Below are 7,515 nucleotides of genomic sequence, written 5' to 3' on the forward strand. Positions count from 1 at the left end.
TTGCAATCAGTGCATCGTGTAATGTATGAAGGTATTGTGGCTGGCAATGTATTGGCGAACTGTCACATCGTGATTCAATCACACCTTTACACCTGTTGTATATGTTCAATAACTAATATATATTATATATATTATATATATTGTAACCTACAACAACAGTATATTGACGGTCTATATGGTTTATAACATACATCTACATGTATATGTTTCGCTCGACACCATGCTATTTGATACCATAACAAAAACCGAATGCAAGATGTTTAGGCTGCAGAGTTTGCGACGTTTTGTTAGTGCTAAATGTTAAGGCCAGCTCAATTTTTCGTCATAGATCACGAGATGTAAATAGAGCTAGCACTAACTCTAACCCTGGACCTAGCCCCAATGCTTACTCTAACCCTAGCCTACAACCTCGCCAACACTCGCGTGTTCTAACCTTATTTACATCTCAACGACTTTGACGAAAATTGAGCTGACCTTAACAAATAGATTTAGCCTTGCGACTACCGAGATCTTTAATCCTGAACCTGTACCCTAATCCGTTACCCTCGTAGTGCCAATTGGTACCTATTTAACCTCTGTGTCTGAAACATACCTTGCCGATACGTCCGCCCGGCCACAAGAGCACTAAATAAAATGTCATGATGTTTGAAAAATCTAACAGTGTCTAAATAGGGGCGAAATTGACCGAGGTCCCGTGAAATTTGAAATACGACTAAATCGTAGCTGTCCCAGATAGCAACCGACAGGCATGATTAATGCTCGTCTATATTAGCCACGTTGGTGCAGAATAGTAAGACATTAAGCCCCATTTTATTCTCATTTCCATTCCCAGTGAATCTTTAAAGAATTTGGTGCCCCCATATAAGCCATTATAAACAACAAAATCAATTTGTATATGTCAAAACGAAGTTTATATACGCCATTATTAATTGAGACAAAGCAGGCACCAGTAAAAAAACACAAAACAATGAAAAACTCATCAAACGTTCTTAATTGCATTTTAAACTAAATATTAAAATTTGTCTTCTGGCAACGACAAAGCAGAAGTTCTGTTGAGCCACCCCACCCCACCCCAACTAGGCATGTGCTTAGTTTGCTTAATGGTTAAACATACATTATGCAAGAGTTAAATCTGCCTATTGCAGGTCTTTCTTAAGGACTATTAATTAGACTTTTAATAACGTGACAAGACCATAATCAACCCTCGATGCCATCGGATATCTCCGATATTAAGTAGATTAGAAAGGTTCAGACATTATTTCGATTTAATCTAAAAATGGTGAAGTAAGGCTAAGTTTCGAACAACTAGTGCGGTGGTTGCAATTAATGCATTATCTTGCATTATCTATTTTCGAACAATTATAGTAACAGTGCCCAGATCTTAATCTAAATCTTACATTATGTATCTTTAATAGTTATTGAGTTGATTATGGTCTGGATAAGTTAATTAATGTCTGATTTATAATTTAGATAACATTTCAGACCTAAAGAAAGACCTGCAATAGGCAGATTTAGCTCTTGCATAATGTATGTTTAATGGTTAATCCACCTGTGGTTGCCATTAATTAGATCGTAATGAACTCATTATACTATTTTGATCTGAATGTGTAAATTGTCATTGTCTAAAGTATTCGGTAATAGTTAATGATAATTAAATATATTGACTTTACTTTTCCACTTTTAATTGATTATTAATAAGGTTCTTTGTTTGTGTGTATTTAATGTGTGTTGCAATACTGAAGACTGTCTTTAATTGGTATCGCGTTTAAATAATAAATAACGAATGGGGTTTCATGTCAAATGACCTGTATACTTCGGTAAGCTGGAAGATATCATTGTGCACATTGAACCAATGAATACGACCGAAGGTCTGGTGCCCGGCCACCCCCCCCCCCCCCCGCCATTAAACACTACCTACGTACGTCCTATAATCGCAGAGTTATGGTCCTTGTTGTCCTTATTCTTGCCGTACCGCAGACGTTTCCAAGACACGAAAATAAACCATTCACAATTTGAATACGAAATAAGAGAGGGAGGGATTTGGCGCAACGGTTAGAGAGTAGGATTTGTGACCTAACGGTTGCAGGTTCGAGATCCGAATTGTGCGTCGAATTCATATGTCCTTGAATAAGACACTTCATCCCTGTATTCCAGTCTACCCAGCTGTAAATGGGTACCGGTAGGATGGTGTATGTATTACACAAAAAATTGTTGCGCTCCTTGAAACAGCATATGTTGGGGCTCTTTCTAACATTTAAAAAGAGTTCAGGGGTAACGGGAGGTAATCAGGCTTTACCTGTATCCTAGTGACCGGGATAGTAATTGTGTCGCGCTTTGAGCATAAACTTAGTTTATGGCTATAGCGCATTATAAATATGCACATTATTAATGACTGCAGGTCCGATGCCCGGTTAAACTTGCCCCCCCCCCCCCCGCCCGCATAGAACACTACATGGCGTATGTACGTCCTATAATCGCAGAGCTATGGTCCTTATTGTCCTTATTCTTGCTATACCGCAGACGTTTGCAAGACATTTTACGAGTTACAACCATGTGAGACAGGGCCGTCGAAACGAAATTCATATTGCTGCGTCGTTGGGCGTGGCTGCAAGAGTAACAAGCCGAAATGGGGGTCCGAGAAACTTACCCCGGGAATATTTTAAACCAGGGAACAAATTATTTGGGAGAGGAGTGGTGCTCAAAGGGGTGTTATTGCCCCGATCCGAGCTTGACGACCCAATCAAACCATAGAGCCTTCAATAACGTTGATATTAATTAGATGGTAATGAACCAATTTCATTTGGTGGTAATTAATGATCATAAATTAATTAACCGCCGTTAATTGATTAGCAGGGATTTTGTTCTGTTATTCTTTGTGTGTTTATGTTTGTTGCAATATCGAAAGCTGTCTTTAATTGGAATCGCGCTTTAATAATAAATTTGAAACTAATGTTTAAAAACCTTCTCTAATTTGGAATTTAGCACTCTACACATTGGCCTGTTCGAAGATGAACCATTGACCGCTGCTTTCCGGTCGAAATATCCCCCATATTACTTTGCATGACGTATGCACTTCTCCTATTCGCAGATATTTCACAATTTTACAAGTTGCAGCCAATTTAGACATGGCTGTCGAAACGGAATTCATATAAGGGTGGGGGCGGGGGTATGTGTTCGGCGGGGCCACAGCGTAGCAAAACAAGTGTGGGTCTACGAAGCTTGCCCCGGGAAAAGTTTAAACTAAGGAAAAAGCATTTTCAAAATATTGGGGAAAAATGTGATGCTGATTGGTTTGTGCGATACTAACAATTGGGTTTATTTTGTACCCCCCCCCCCCCATACACCCGCGCTGAACAGACCAGTAGATATCTATGGTCATTATTATCGTTCTATTTTTGTTCTATACAATCAAACTGTTATTATAAAGGTTGTTACAGTCACGGCCTTATAAAGAGCAATATATTAATAACACATACTTAAACATATTTATTATTAAAAATATTGGGTGAAACACCATCAGTGAATACGACATATTTAAACACGGTTATTATTAAAATATCAGTCAGTACGACATATTTAAACATACTTATTATTATAAAAAAAAAACCTGATAAAACGATAAACTCCCCCCACCACACCCCCGCCACTGGACTGAACAGTTAATAACCACTGACTGTGGTCCATATTATCATTCTATATAATTATAAAGATAATATACATGTGTAACAACAGCCTGTTACAGCCTTGACCTTTACGTACACATATATATATATAAATAAAAAATACGTCCCGGTAAAAAAATCTCCACTTTACTTCATTCTGACATTAAATCATATAAGCTAGCTGTCTGCCTTCAGATATTAATAAATATATACACCTATAATTAATTTTAATGTGTCAATAGCAGTACGAGTATATAAGCTACAATCTGATTCAAGTTATATACAACTGGTGAAGTACAAGAATATAGAACTACTGTAGTTACAAACTAATTAAAATTATGTCTCAGGAAAGAGAAAGAGAGGGAAACAGAGAATCTACGAGATTTTAGTTATCACCCAAACTTTTCTTACGCGCACAAATAAAAAAATATAATTCTTTTGTATAAATTTAATTTTACTGAACCTGATTACATTGCGGCGTAGTGATACATCATTTTTTGTTATCACACAAGCGATATCTACTGTAGAATGTGTTATTGGGTGATAAATTGGGTTTAACGCCCACTCAACACAAACTAGGTCATTTCGGGACTAAGTTTCAGAAACAGTAAGGAAACGTGTCTAACCATTCGGATTTCATTTCATTCCATTTCACTTAAATATACATTATGCAAGGTCTTTCTTTAGGCCTGTAACGTTATCTAAATTATTAATTAGACATTAATTAACTTATCCAGACCATAATCAACTCTCGATGTCATCGCTAGACTGCGATATTTACTGAATTATGATCCCATTTGTTGATAATTGAGACTATGTTTTTTTACCGTACCGACTTTAGTAATGATGACCGAGGCTAGGCCGAAATTTCAATCGCTTAATTCTCGGTTCAGAGTGAATCAATTTGACTGAAATTGTCAGCAAATTGCATTTATATTATCTAGTTTTTAACTATTATGGTGAGAACTGCCAGCTCTTTACAGGGGTGGATTGGGGCCGGAGCGGCCCCTTTTACTGCCCACGGAGCCAAGAGGGGGGATTCCCCCGGGAAAATTTAGAAAAATGAAACCCAAATATGCGATTTAGTGGTATATCTGATTATAATGGGAGGTCATTTCCCTCAATTTGAGACCATTCCCGACATCCCAATTCTGTAATTTCATCTTTGAAAATAACGAGTTAATAAAATTGTCAAGGAATGTTTAACACCAGCCTCAGGAAATCGTCTCGCACTCTTATTCAGCCAGCAGACCAGCTATCATCAAATTTTGCTGAGGCCTTAAAGTTGAATTTACGAACCACCGACAGACGTTTCTGGCTTATCCCCACAAACAGGGTGCAGATGACTTAATAATTAGTAAATTTGCGGGCGACAGTGTCGGGTGAATCCTACCCGGTCCAGAAAGTCTATTATACCAGCCCATTCTAGACTACAGTGATGGCGTGGTGGCCCGTTAAAGCCACCGGCTACATACAACATGACCATCATCGCTCCATGGCCGGTCTAATACCCTCCTCCCCCCATATAATGTTCAGCAGAAAAAGGTTTTTTTAGACGAATTGGACAAAATTATTTTTTTCACTTTTTGTCCGACCGGCCCTTCGGGCGATGGCCCAATCATCCAATCCGCCCCTGGCTCTATCTTATCTGCCATCATGTATCTTTAACTTTTCAATTGTATTACCTTTACTACGTGTTTTGTTAACTATACTACGCGTTTTGATTAAATTGTATGGTGACATAAAATAATTTACTAATTGGCGCGAGATCAAGTTCCATTTTATTATTGATGTTCACATGTCTGAGTGTTTAATGGCCGTAACATCCGGTCGGTTTCATGCAACATTCACCTAGAAAACATTTGTCATATCTTCTATTCACATCGCTTTGTGTCAAAACACATTTGTTCATGCCACGTTTGTGAAAGATTGGACATACCCTGCTCCTTTCACAACACACCCACAGATAAAATCGAAGCGATTGTGTGGACTTTGATTTCAAAAGCCGTCGCTACTGTAACCTCGGTGCCCGGGACCAAGAACAGTTTTTTAGCGTGCTAATAGTAAGTGAAATGAAATGAAATGGGGTTTAACGTCCTATTGTTCTGCTCCCATGCTGGGCTAATGAAGACAGGCATACACCATACAGTGTGCTATGAGGGAAATTTTGCCCGGGCAGCGGCACTATGGCCTACTCTTATATCGAATTCCAACTGCCAAGGGATCTTTTACGTGCATTCCAATGTATACACGTGACCTCGGTTTTTCGTCTCATCCGAAGGACTAGACAGCTGTCCTTGTCAGGCCCTCCGTCCTGCATCACTGGATGAACTTTCTCTGCCAATGCAGGGGTCGAACACCGGACCTCCTAGCTAGCGAGCCAGCGTCTTACCCACTTAGCCACGTGATTCCCCCTTCCCAATATGATTAAAACACAGATCCTATTTCGTTTCGTTTTTTATAGTTCGAAATTTCGATTTACTTGTCTTCACAACACTAGGATCTGGAAGAGTTGTTATATTACGGGCGTTTTGGTTGAAATGAGGAATTAGCCAATGAAACGGTCTGTTACGGCGAGTTCTTGGCGTGATCTGCACGGAACTGTGGGTAAACCCCTAAAAACGTCAACGCTGATGGTTAATCAATGTCTCACGTCATAGGGTCAAAAACCGCCGTATGACCCCTGATGCGACCTCTCAGTACAACTGGTCAGATCTTCATGTAGTGTAGGCCATCGAAAGTATAAAACACGAAACGAAATAAAGATCTGTATTTTAATCAGATTGTCTAATTCCCTGAGAACAAACATATTGTGTTGGTGACCGAATCTGGTTGAACTCGCAGTGGCGTGATTTAATTCTTATCACTGAATACTAGACACACAGTTGTTCTAACCTTCCACAAGACTCTAGACCTGAGACGGGATAGGCAAGGTAACGCAAGTTTATTTAACCCTTCACAATACGCGATAGACGAAGTTAAATCAGTTTCTCTGTAATTAAGACGTGATAGACAAGGAAAGATTCTAGGCTCGCAATGAATAAACAAGGTACAAGTAGTCAGTACAAGTAGTCAGGTTTTCTAATCCTCCGCAAGACTCGGGACGGGATAGACAATGTGAAGCCAGTTTCTCTTATCCTCCACAAGTGTTGAGACGGGATAGACAAGGTAAAGTCATTTACTCTAAGCCTCCGCAAGACTCAAACGGATAGACAAGTTAAAGTCATTTTCTCTAATCGTCCACAAGTTTTGAGACGGGATAGTCAAGGTAAAGCCAGTTTCTCAAATCCTCCACAAGACTCGAGACGGGACAGAGAAGGTAAAGCCAGTTTCTTTAATCCTTGAGACGGGATAGACAAGCTAAGGCCATTTTCTCTAATCATCTACAAGACTCAAACGGATAGACAAGGTAAAGTCATTTTCTCTAATATATCCTGTGCAAAACTCTAACGGATAGACTATTTAAAATCTCTAGCCCAACATGATACCCTGGACTCGAGACAGGATATTTACGGTAAAGTCGGTTTTCTTTATACTATTAATGTATAATGATTGTTCTCCAGTGATCGATCCGGGTGTTGGCCGAGACGCTTATTAAGTGTGTCGAAATCAACATCGTCTAGTCTTTCGGGTGTGACAAGAACCCCAGACCGATCCGGGTACCTGTTGGTCTGAATGTCAACGAACCCCTGATATTTGTAATTCGATTCAGGGTAGGCCCGATAACACACTGCATTGCGCATGCCCATGCATAGAAATAAACTAGAAATGAATCTACGTCAATGCGTAATCTGTGATACGTGACCTCGAACGTCTTCCTTCCATTGTTCGAACCACACGAAAGATAACCTTG

Source organism: Patella vulgata, chromosome 5 (assembly GCF_932274485.2).
Source record: "Patella vulgata chromosome 5, xgPatVulg1.2, whole genome shotgun sequence".
Lineage (NCBI taxonomy): Eukaryota > Metazoa > Mollusca > Gastropoda > Patellidae > Patella > Patella vulgata.